This window comes from Mauremys reevesii, linkage group 1, assembly GCF_016161935.1.
Source record: "Mauremys reevesii isolate NIE-2019 linkage group 1, ASM1616193v1, whole genome shotgun sequence".
Classification (NCBI taxonomy): domain Eukaryota; kingdom Metazoa; phylum Chordata; order Testudines; family Geoemydidae; genus Mauremys; species Mauremys reevesii.
In genome coordinates, this window is record NC_052623.1 from 235489972 (window position 1) to 235502518 (window position 12547).

Consider the following 12547-nt stretch of genomic DNA (forward strand, 5'->3'; position numbering starts at 1 on the left):
TCATTTCATGATCGCTTTCACCCAAACTGCCTTGCACTTTCAGATTCACTACCAATTCCTCCCTATTGGTCAGAATTGACTCTGAAATGGCTTTCCCACGATTACTTCCGCCACTTTCTGGAACAAAAAAAGATGTTCCCAATACATTCCAAGAGCTTATTGGAAATTTTGTGGTTTGCCATATTAATTTTCGAACAGATGTCTGGGTAATTAAGTCCCCTATTACTACCAGATCTTGTATTTTGGATATTTCTGTTTTGTTCTAGAAATGCCTCATCCATCTCCTCTTCCTGACTGGTGGTCTATAACAGACCCCGACCAGGACATCACCCCAATTATTTTTTACAACTTTTATCTTGGGCATAGTCAACATGTTGAGTGCTCATTTTAGTCCTGTAGGTAGGGTATTCAAAACTGTTCTCTTTTTCCATGACCGGGGGGTTGACTGGTGTGAAAGGACATGAAATTTGGTTGGTCCAGAGTGAGGTGCTAATATGGTATGTTCTCCATAGTTTGCAAGACACGGCTAGTTTGGGGTGCCATGCTTGACCTTTGTAACAAAATGTGATCCAGCACATTGTGTGCAGCATATATGTCCCATTCCAGGAACCTGTGCTCCGTTTCGAGCCTATGGAATTTCTCCAGGAAATCATCCTCCACCCTTCTGCCTTCGTGGCCTTCTGTTGGGATGCAGTCACTAGTTTCCTGAAGATCTTCGTTCTCATATTCTCTCATTTCTTGTACATGTGGGCTGTGGTGTTACAGGTGCTAAAGGAAATCCAAAAAGCACAAATATTTATTGTCCCAATACTTGTCTCCGTGCCAACAATGATCAAATGTTGCTTTCCCCACAATTCTGGAATGCCATTCCCATCTCTTTTCCTACTCTGGGGTTCAAGATAAGACATTTTCCATTTTTCTTCCACCCAGCATTGGTACCTGGTCCTATATAAGGCCTAAGGGGGATGTGTGAGTTGGGAGGACAGGAGGCAGGTTAATAACTTCATGTGCATCCCTGCAGGCTGGCCTTATATTGGAGCATGCTACTGTCAGGCATGTCTCCAGGAGACACAGAAGGGTCTTGTTCAAAAAAAGAGCAAACCACGAAGATATGCACGACTACTCTTTACCATGATGGTGTTGCCACAGCTGGTACAGTGGTGGATGGGAAACGCTAGCTATATTGGCAATTAACTATGCTGAGGGAATCATTGCAAGACATTTTTTCTATGCATTTTGAAATGTCTCTGTAGCTTGACTTTTGGCAATTTGCATCATAACATTCAATTGTCCCTAAAAACTCTATGCACTGCTACAATTATGACCCTTGGTACACTGTCTGCTGCCTTTTCCGTTTCTGTATCTGCTGATACAGTAATTTTTTGCCATACTTTTTTTTTTAAATCTCTGTGATGCTGACATCTTGAACAGGAGGGAGGCTTGAGGGTGTCTGTGCAGTCAACTGGGAAGGAGAGTGACCATCAGGTGGCTTGGAAAGGGTGGAACTGGGGTGGCGTGTTTGGCTGATGGTTATCAGATTTGCTAATTCAGGGAAATAAAACCTTTATAGCTTTAAGTATCTGGTGCATGTGCTGTTTTGAGCATGGCTTGTTGTTGAGGACGGGGAGAGGGGTGAGGAGTGTGACCCAGAACCTCTCAATGACAAGTGGCAAGCAAGGGGGTTACAAGAATATCCTGATTCTGGTATGTACATTCTGGTTCACCAAAGAATGACATGTGAGGTATTAAATGAAAGCCAGGGTCACAGTGGTCATTGTTAAATGCATGTACAAATACTAGGTAAGGAGTTATGTATGTGTATACTGAAAATATGTTCTTGGATTCTGCACCACAGCAGAGGGGGAGAAACAGGTTTCCTGTCAGACAACAGATGTTTATTCACCTGTCTGTCAGCATGTAAATTAAGCATCATAAGCCAACACAACGGATGCACATTTACATACATCAGAGATATGAAATCAACAGGGAAGAGCACACAGGAAAAACAAGCAACAGGGGATTATACTGTCTCTGAGTATAGATAATGAACTTTGGGGCTATAAGCAGAAGGGAAAGAGGATATCCCCTTATTCTGCACCTAGGCAGTAAATAGGCAGTGCATATATACACTAACAGGGTGTGCCCCAAGAGACACCATTGTCTGCTGACCACCTGTTATGGAAGGATCAGATCAGAGCCCAAACTGCATAAAGGAGTGACTCAGATTCATGGGCGTGCTTGTTCTGAGTTAACAGCTATGAACAACTTATGACCACTGGAAAAACCATTGGTGGTGTTTGAAGGACTATTAACCAACCAGAGCCCTTGTTAGATTTTTGGGTGGAGGGGGGAATCTCTGATAAGCTTATTAGCATGTATGTAGGTTGTTTTAAATATGTTTTCTCTGTAATGCTTTCACCTTTAAGAATAGATGTACTTGCTTAGAAAGAGCTGTATGGTAACTTAACTAGCTAATCACACGTTATAGCTTCTGAGGAGAAAAGCAAAACAGGCCTACTGAGGCAGTTTGACTGTGCTAGGGAATTCACAGTGTAGACAAGGAATTGTGCAGCCTGGAAATTCTTTGGTCAGAAGTGGGAAGAGATGCTTGTTTGTCCAAGAAAAGTGACAGCTACAGAGTCCGGAGCTGAGAGTAGTTGCCCTCGCTGACCATGGACAGGAATACAGGGGCAGTTGCCCTGAATTTTGATGTCTGTACAGTTCCTAGCACAATGGGACTGGAGCCCTTAAGCATTACTACAATACAAATAATCCACACTTGTTCTCTGAAACATTAGGCTGGGTTCTGGAAGTTTAATAAGGTAAGATTGTATAGGATAAGTTTGTATCTTTATTTAAATAAATATTAAATATATATTGAAGTCAATCAGGCTTCACAAGTATGTACAGTATGTCAAGGAGAATTTAGCCCTTGAAATATAAACTGGGGCTGAAGTACAAAAGCTGGGAGAAAGAAGTCTGTAACGTCTTCCCCCTTGCCAGAAAGTCATTTTCAGTGTCTGTTTTTGGAACCTGAACATGAGACACCCTGAAAAGGCCTGATTTCCAAAGGGTGGGAGCTCAGCACTTTCTAAAAATCAGGCCTTCAAGGTATCTCAGGTTGGGGCCCCGAAAGTGGAGACATCCAAAATCACTAGTCACCTCTGAAAAGCTCGTCGATCAGTAAATATTACTGCAGATTAAGAGCATACACTTGTAATATGATAAAAGGAGTAGCTAAATATAGATGTATCCTTTTCTAAGTTACTATTGCTGTAAATTGCATCATAATTTTTATGTAGCTTCTGTGTGGTTACAATACATGAGGGCCATAAGGCACTGTTACTGGAACATATTCATGAACTGAAGTGTGAAAAATTACAGACTAATGTACAATTATAATTCTCAATTACTTAACACTTAAGCATTTCAGTAGCAATAGGACTATTCAAGTGGATAAGTGCTCACAGGATTGGGGCCTTTTTTTATAAAACCCCGCTCCTGCAATGAGCTATAAGCAGGTAGTCCCTGTGCCCACAGTGACATGTGACTGGGAGTGGCTGGGCCTAAGGTTATAACTATTAAAAGAGTGGTGTATTTATTTACTTACTGCATTTACAAGACAATTGCTCTGGCCAAACAGAAACAAAAAGTAGGTTAACAGGTGAAACTACCAATCTTGACAGTATTATTTTAGGAATGAAAGAATGTGTTTGTTTATACACAACTTATAGAAGGGAGAACCTAAAAAGCTTATTCAATTTGATTACAGCTTTTATATAGTCCCATAAATCTATACGTTAATCTCAAAATATGGAACAAACAGATTGGGTTCAAGAAATAATGCGTTTTTGAGAAAATACATAAATAGTTCAGAGGCTCTGCAAACTCTTACTTAGGTGAGGGATCTCTTTCACTTCATTGGACCATGCATCCATATAGCAGTTTGCAGGGCAGGCCTGAGATTCCTAGAGACACAATAAGAATTGGCGTCAATATTATCCATGTTGAATTTACACCAGAGCTCAACCCTTTAGATTAGGAAGGAGCCTTATTACCTTTCAGTGTGGGAGAGTAAACTGTAACAAACACAAGTGCTTTTCCTTTGGTTTTTGGTAGTTCAATTTTAGCATTAACATTGGAGAACACTGACATTTGCATTCCATGAAACAGAATAAAATTATTGTGAAATCATCAGTGTTCTGCATTAGAAAGGCCACAAAATTCCTCCCCTTAATTTATTGCAGGAATAAGAGGCCAGATTCCCAAATCCAATCTGGCCACTTTGGGCTACCTAGGTTGCCCAAAGTAGCGGGACCGTGGTTACATCTAGCCATCTGGTATTACTCTGGCAGATGGGAACTCTCAGCTGGCACAAATCTCTCAGTGTATAATAAGCAGGAGAGGGTATGGCTGGGGTGCTGCTTCATTTCATGAATTCTTAGCTGACAAATGGTCCTCTGAGAACCATTGCCAGCTGGTGTAAGATAGACCATGCCTATGACTTGCACAGGGCCGGCTCCAGGCACCAGCGAAGGAAGCAGGTGCTTGGGGCGGCCAATGGAAAGGGGCGGCACGTCTGGGTCTTCAGCGGCGATTCGGCAGCGGGTCCCTCAGTCCCTCTCGGAGCTAAGGATCTGCTGCCAAATTGCCGCTGAAGAAGTAAGCGGCATGGCTGAGCTGCCGCCAAAGTGCCACCAATCAGGGCTTTATCTTTTTTTTGTTTGTTTTGTTTTGTTTTGTTCTGCCACTTGGGATGGCAAAAAAGCTGGAGCTGGCCCTGGACTTGCATGTACAAGGCCAAGAATCAAGGAGCTGTAACCAGCTCTTAACAGATCTCAGCACAGCAGAGAATCTGGCCTATAAAGTGTTTGAATTGAGTAATCAGAAGGTGTGAGTTGAGATAACCCTTAAACAGGAAGGCCGGGGAATCTTCCCCAGGAATTTGTTTGGGAAATGCTAGGGATTAGATGCAACTAAAACACTAGATCCAAACATATTCTGGATAAACTTGGATCTTGATCCAAAGTTTGCAGCAGGGCTGTGTCTATAATGAGATATATCAACATCTCAGATATTGATATAGTCTTTGTAGTTAAGGCCCACCTCTGGAAAATGCATGCCATTATTTGGTGCAATGTTGTGCATTCTTAAGGCAAAAACTTACTCTTCAGAAATATTTTTGAGCCAGATAAAAGTTATCCTTAGCAGTGCTGGTTTAACAGTAACAAGAGGCAGGGAATTGCCTCCAACTCCTTCTTGATGGGGGCTAGGGTGACCAGATAGCAAGTGTGAAAAATCAGGATAGGGGTGGGGGGGGGGGGTAATAGGTGCCTATGTAAGAAAAAGCTCCAAAAATCGGGACTGTCCCTATAAAATCGGGACATCCGGTCACTCTATAGGGGGCAGAGGGGAAATAAAGAGGAATTGAAGGAGTCATGTCATTGCAAGGCACATTCTATTTAAATTGGAAAGGTCACTGCCTACATGTTTTCATCAACCACCACACCAGGCCAGTTAAAAGTATTAGGCTTCAATAGGTGAGAGAAAGACATTTCAGGTGTAGTTTCCATTGCTGAAAAAAAATAAGAAGTCCAACACACACAAAAACCATGCTGAAAAGGAAAAGATCTTGATTTTGATACATTTTTAGTAAAGCAGACAAACATTCTTTTCTCCAATATTTACTCTACACATTTTATTCTTCCAGAAGCTTAGTTGTTTAAAATAGCTTTACCTGTGAACTCCCATTCACTAGATGAAGGCTCTCGGAGTGCTTAAGAAAAAATCCATTTATAAGATGCTCATTCACTAAGAAGTCTGCCAGGTCACTCAATAGGATTTTCAACTTTTCCTTATTCTCTTTCCTAAACTTGTATTTTTGGGCATTGTAGCCTGGAAGATTCTTAGGGTAACCAGACAGTGTGAAAAATCAGGACAGAGGGTGGGGGGTAATAGGAGCCTATATAAGAAAAAGACCCAAAAATTGGGACTGTCCCTATAAAATCAGGACATCTGGTCACCCTACTCTCTAAAGAATTCCTTGAAAGTATTTTAATTGGAAAATCATCTTTTATGTTGTATGAGTGTATCTTGAACTACACTGTGCAGAAGACTATAATTATGGCGCAGTATGCAGTGCTGCCTAGTGGTCAGAGTAGTCAGGATACGTGAGTGCTGTTACATCAGCAGGGAAACAGACTCCCTGTTGATCCAAGGTTAGAAATTTGTTAGAGGTTCTCTTGTTTATGCCTCTGCTTTGCTATGTGACCTTGGACAATTTATTTAACCTCTTAGTGTGTTAGTATAACCATCTAGAAAACTGCATTTGTTCTGGCTATTTCCTACTAGCCCAAAAATAACTATCAAGTGGATTATCTCCAGAGGGTAAATTGAATTTGCTTTCAGTGTTGCCATCCCCTCATTAGTCCCTGTAGAGTACTTAGAGTTGTCTCCCTGATCCTTGTGTTTTGGGGGTGGGGTGTGGGGGCGCAAACAGTAGGATACAATGAAACGACTGATGACATATAGGTTCATACTCCTTCCAAATGATAATTCCTTATAACTACAAAACAGTTGCAGGGTTAGGGGAACCGAGAGAGAGGTTTATTACTAAATCTAACACTTAAAATATTGGTAAGATCAACAAAAAATAAGATTGGAGTCTATTTAAAATTATTACAGAAAGACAAACACTTATTTTTTAAAATACAAGAAAAAAATGCTTATTGGTGTTTATCCAAACCTGTTCTATAAACAAATATAGTGAACAGACTTAATTTCTCTGATAACCCTGGAAATTTCTTCCAAGTGTCCAGTAAGATGCTTTGATCCCAGCAAAACAAACATGGTAGCAAGTCTCAGAGCCTGATTCTACAGGCTTGGGCTTGTAGGGTCCTTGCTACCAAACTAAAAATATCAGTAACTGAGTGGGAATGTCTACACTGCTATTTTTAACACTGAGGCATAAGCCTGGTAAGCCTACATATGTAAAGTTGGTCTCAAAGACTGGGTGCCCTGGGTGTTACATGTGTGTGTGTGTGTTTGCAGTGTAGATATACCCAAAGAGACTATGGGTAGGGCAGTGAGTCCTTAGCAGGCTGGGGAGAAACTCTACCTTGTGACATTGCTTCCCCTGTCCAGCAGGGAGCTCTGGAAGGCGTTGTGCCTCTGGGAAGCTCAGTACTTCTTGGAGCTCCCTTCGGTACAACTTTGCACCATCTTAATATAAGCCACTGCTTGATATGCAGAATCATGTCCCTAGTAGGCAAAACAGTTGGTTTAAGGTCAAGATCCCAAATTAAAGGCACAGGTGCTCAGATTAAGGTGTGGCTCCAAAATCACTAGTTTCCTGCTACCCCAGTTAGAAAAGTATTTTTGGATGTCATGTCTGTTCCCCCAAGAGATTTTTATGGTGTCATTTTTCAAGATTCTCCTGCAGGTGACTGCTGCTCTACTTTATCATAGTTCTGATAGTAATTACTTCAAAGAGCAATTGTTAGCCTTAATTAATGTTTGCAAAACACTCAGATATTAAGGTGAAATGCTATAAAAAGCTAAACTATTTTTTGTCAAAGTAACAAAATCTTAGGCATATGAGAGTTTGCTCCAGCATTCTCCTATTCAGTCAGCTCCAAAATGAAGGGGACCACAATTTTTTCCTCCTTTTCTATGGCTATGTGATGTAAATTCTACCTCTACATTGCTAGTTGAAGCTAGTTTTGCAGATCTGCATCAGTAATTCTCTCAGTTTGTAAAACTAATTACTTGAGCTATGTTTTTACATATAAGGTTTCTCATTGTACCAACAGATGTCTCTTTTTTTTGACTGCATCTGTAAGGTTTTGAGAGCCATCAAGTTTATTAATATTTTCTGTAATTATAGAAAACTTGTGCTTTATAAAGATCAAAATTTGATCTTCTCTATATATGTTTTGTAGAACCATAAAGCCAAAATCTGCCTTGAGTGAGACCACAGTGATGAGCATAAAAGCCTAGCTAGATAGAAATATTATTTCCACACTTTGTCCAGATGGCTGGAGTGTTTGTGTGGGATTTTTATCTGTTCCTTTCCCTCTCCTCAGATGGAAATGTAAGAGTTGTTATTCTAAGCCCATAGTTATTGTTAGAAAATCAAATTCCATCTGTTTCAAACTGAACGAGGAATGAGGGAATCAACAGAAAACCCCATTTGCTAAACAGCACTCATTGCCACCTGTGAGCGAAGAAACTCAGAGCAAATTAAGTCTGGTTAATCTGTCAGTCGCCCTCCTGATCAATTAGAAAAAGTACATCTACTTTTAGAGAGAAAGTGGGTAAGGTAATATCTTTTATTGGACCAACTTCTGTTGGTGAAAGAGACCAGCTTTCAAGCTAGAGAGAGCTCTTTTTAAGGTCTGGGTAGCTCAAAAGCTTCTCTCTCACTAACAGAAGTTGGTCCAGTAAAAGATATTACCTCACCCACCTTGTCTCTAATACACTGGGACCAACTTGCGGTTTCTCCAGGAGCAAACACAGATGCTGCAGGCTCTTAGGGACCTGCGAGTTCAGCAATCATAGGTTTGCCAGCCTTTGCAGTCCATGGAGAACTCCATTATAACACCTCCCTATGTCCCTTGCCCTCAACATTCCACACATGGCTCAGGAGTTACATCCCTGCCACTCCACCCCAGGGAACATTAAGGACAACCACAGCTTTACGTACACAGACACGTGAAAGCAACGGTTGCTCTATGTGTAGGTAAAATGGATATGAATGTTCTGTTCCATTAATTTAGTTTTTAATGTATTTGCTTTTAAATTGCATGAATTTTTCTTTTCACTTTTTACTTTGTTACTGAATAAAATTCTATTCTTTATTAGTTCACAAGATATGCTGCAGAGTGCCTAGCAGCTCTGAAACCGACCACATACTTGTTACTGTATGTAGTGTGACACAACTCATAGGATCAATGACACAGTGCAATAATCATAAAATGTACAGAAGCAGTGTAAAATTAATAGGTGCATTGACAGTGTTCTAGTCACAGATGCGCACCAAGCACCATACATTTCCTCCCTAAAACAGCAGGGCTAGGTAGCGCACAGTATATCGCAACACATTACTGTGTCTCCCTCTTAAAGTGCCCTTTCAAAGCCTCCCTGAGCTGTATAGCTCTGCATTGAGCTCTTCTAATAGCCCTTGTATCTCTCTGTTCAAACTCAGCAGACAGCCTCACTAACTCTGCCCTCCACCCCAGTGGCAACTTTTTCCACTTTGCTTTACAGCTATTATGCAGGACACAGCAGGAAGCTATAACCAGTCAGATATCTTTCTCAGAGAGTTCCAATCTTGAGTGAACAAAGGCAGTGTCCCTTCAATCTACCAAAAGCACATTCAACTGTCATTCTGCACCTGCTGAGCTGGTAGCTGAATCTTTCCTTGGTGCTGTCACGGTGGCCAGTGTACAGCTTCATGAGCCGTGGCTAGGCTGGGTCCTCCAGGAATGTTATTGATATTTCAACATCACCAATGGTAATAGACCAGTTGGGAAAGAAAGTCCCTGCTTGTAGCTTTCTGAACAGTCCTGTGTTCTTAAAGATGCAAATATCATTCACTTTCCCTGACCAGTCCACATTGATGTCAAAGCAGCAGGGGCGGCTCCAGGCATCAGCACGCCAAGCACGTGCTTGGGGCGGCAAGCCGCAGGGAGCGCTCTGCCGGTCGCCGCAAGGGCAGCAGGCAGGTTGCCTTCGGCGGCATGCCTGTGGAGGGTCCGCTGGTCCTGTGGCTTCGGTGGACCTCCCGCAGGCTGCCGCCAAATTTATGGGACTGGGACCTCCCACAGGCAAGCCGCCGAAGGCACCCTGCCTGCCGTGCTTGGGGCAGCAAAATGCCTAGAGCTGCCCCTGCAAAGTAGTATCCCTGGTGATCCACCATAACCATAGAAAAGCAGCCCTTTCTGTTGATGTACTTTGTGGTAGTCTGGTGCCAAAATAGTGATATGCATGCGGCCTATTGCTCCACTGCAGTTTGGGAACCCCATTGCTGCAAATCCATCTTGCACATTGCTGAGAGTCACAGTCCTGTGTAGCAGGAGACAATTAATGGCCCTGCATAGTTGCATGACAATGTCCCCAAGCGGATTTTCCAATTCCAGAATGATTACTTACTGGCCAGTAGCAATCCAGTGTTGCAAGTTTCCACAGTGTGATTGCCATTCACTTCTTCACTGTCAGTGCAGCTCTCATTCTTTGTCCCTGCACTGGAGGCAGGGGTGAGCTCAGCACACAGATCCAGGAATGTGGCCTTGTGCTTCCAAAAGTTCTGAAGCTACTGCTCGTCATCCCAAACCTGCATTACAAGAAGCAGTGCTCCACCATCTTCACATGCTCTGTTAACACCACCAACAACCTTGAATTGATTCTTACTATGTCCTACAGCAATCTGTCCTCCAAGAAATTGTCCTGTCCCCTGCTGATCTGGTTCTTATGGCTCTGCAAACACCAAACTATCATGTGTTCTCTGCTTGTAAAACTTTGACAATAGTGCAGAGCTGTGCAGGCTTCTGTCAGAGATGGTGGACAGTGAGGAGGGCCATGCCGGTTCACAGGATTTTTTTAAAAGTTGTGAAAATTATGGGATATAGACATTATGGGATCGAGACAGTGGCACACTGGGAAGTTGACCCCTTGCTCCCAGTCATCCCTATGCCACTCATTTCTGCCCCACCATGCATTGCCAAAACTTTCCAAAAGACAGCACACTGGACAATGATGGGTTGCACACTGGAGATATCTACCCATGGTGTACCACACTGTGCATCAACACTAATACTCCTGGGGATACATGCAGCACAGGCAGAAGAAGCCAAGTATGCACACGACCAAGTGATATACTAACTTTATAGCTTTATGCCGATGTAACTTGTCAACCAAAGTTTGTAGTTTAGACATGGCCTAAGTTACCCATGACTGTAATATTTCTAGATATCATTTAGACAAGGAGAGTGAACTAAATTAAGGATCCTGACTAGTTAAAACATTAATTTTGTTTTACAACATAATTGATTAATATGGCTCATAACTTCCATGTTTCTTTACCAAAAAAAAAAAATAGTACAGTGGTGATGTTGTTCCCCCAAGAGATAGTACTTTTGCTTTTAGTGTGCTAGGGAAGGACCTGTTGTGAAGCAATAATATAAGGGGAAATGAATTACCGAGCTTGGAGGTGTGGGAGGAGGGAGGGATGCCTAAGAAGTCAATTCGCAATCCTCATTCACCAGTGAGGAAAACCTCATCCAAAGAGGAGACAAGGAGAATAAATAGAATAGAAGAATCAATAATCTTTAAAAATTGAACTGGTCATTTTGCAAATGAGTATTTTTTTCTTCATTTTGCAGAGTGAAAGCATTTGAGATATATACAGTGTATACACTTAGTAAAATAATGTGTAATGGATGTTTACCACATTTAAGACTAAATTTCTGCATAATACTCAATATTTTGTCTATGGACCAAAACTAATGTTTGTTTTTCACACAATTAAATACCTTATTCTATCAATAGTTCTACTCTCAGAATTGAAAGCAAATACAATACTCTGTAGATTCATTTATAGCTGAGTGAATCAAACAAATTAAACACTTTGTCTGAAAAAAATATTTTCCCTCTGTCAGTGAAGGGGTTAGTAAATAATTCAAAAGTTACAAAGCAGTGCAGTATAACATTTGTTAGAGAATACCTGAATCTTCTCAGTAATTATAATTAACATACATTGCCCTTACATTGATATAATACCTTTCATCCTGAAGGATCCCAAAGTGCTTTACAAACTTTGTGAACTCAACCATAACATATATTAAACAAAAATTAGAAGAAAATTAATTTGGTCAAGTATTCAGAAGTTAGGAAATACCAAAATTAAGGTTTCCTGGGCAACCTTAACAGAATTCCTATGTGATACTATGCAAATCACTTAAACCTTTTAAAGACTTTTTTACAGGTGGTCACTAATTGTGTGTTCCTTATTTATGGGGACTTGAGGTGCTGGGGTCTGATTTGCAGAAGTTCTAAGCACTCACAGCGGAAGCTGAAATCAATGGCAGCTGTGATTTGAATGTATTAAGTGCTATATAATGCTAAGTGCTTTGAAAAATCAGGTCCTAAGTGTCTCAATTGAGCCTCCAAAAGTAGCAAATACTCTTGACCTTAATATATCTGTGCCTCAGTTACCCATCTGTAAAATGGGAATAACAGCACTGCCTTAATTTACAGGGTGCTGTGAAAATAAATTGATTAATATTTATGAAGCGCTCAGATACAATATGGATGTGCACTATGGAAAAGCCTGTGTGGTAATGAATAATTCTGTCTTCAGAGCAGGGTTTGAATAGCATGACTAAAGAAGGCCTGGGGCCACACATTAAGCAATGAGGAGAAAATGGTCATTGAATGGTTGGTCATTAATTGACCACCATCTTTTCTGTGCACTGAACGAGACAGGGGTCCTATGGGGGAAAACAGTATGTGATCATGTCATTAAAGTCTGACATGCACACAAGGGAAG

The 12547-nt window shown here is 41.3% G+C and overlaps 1 long non-coding RNA gene across 1 annotated transcript; it reads right to left on the reverse strand.

The window, feature by feature from the left end:
• Positions 1 to 478: 478 nt before the first annotated feature.
• Positions 479 to 11845, reverse strand: LOC120406605. The gene is made up of 3 exons (XR_005599410.1): positions 11779 to 11845; positions 3896 to 3968; positions 479 to 768 (listed from the first exon to the last, which is right to left on the reverse strand). It is a non-coding gene; the product is annotated as an uncharacterized LOC120406605 (long non-coding RNA).
• Between the last annotated feature and the right edge of the window lie 702 nt (positions 11846 to 12547).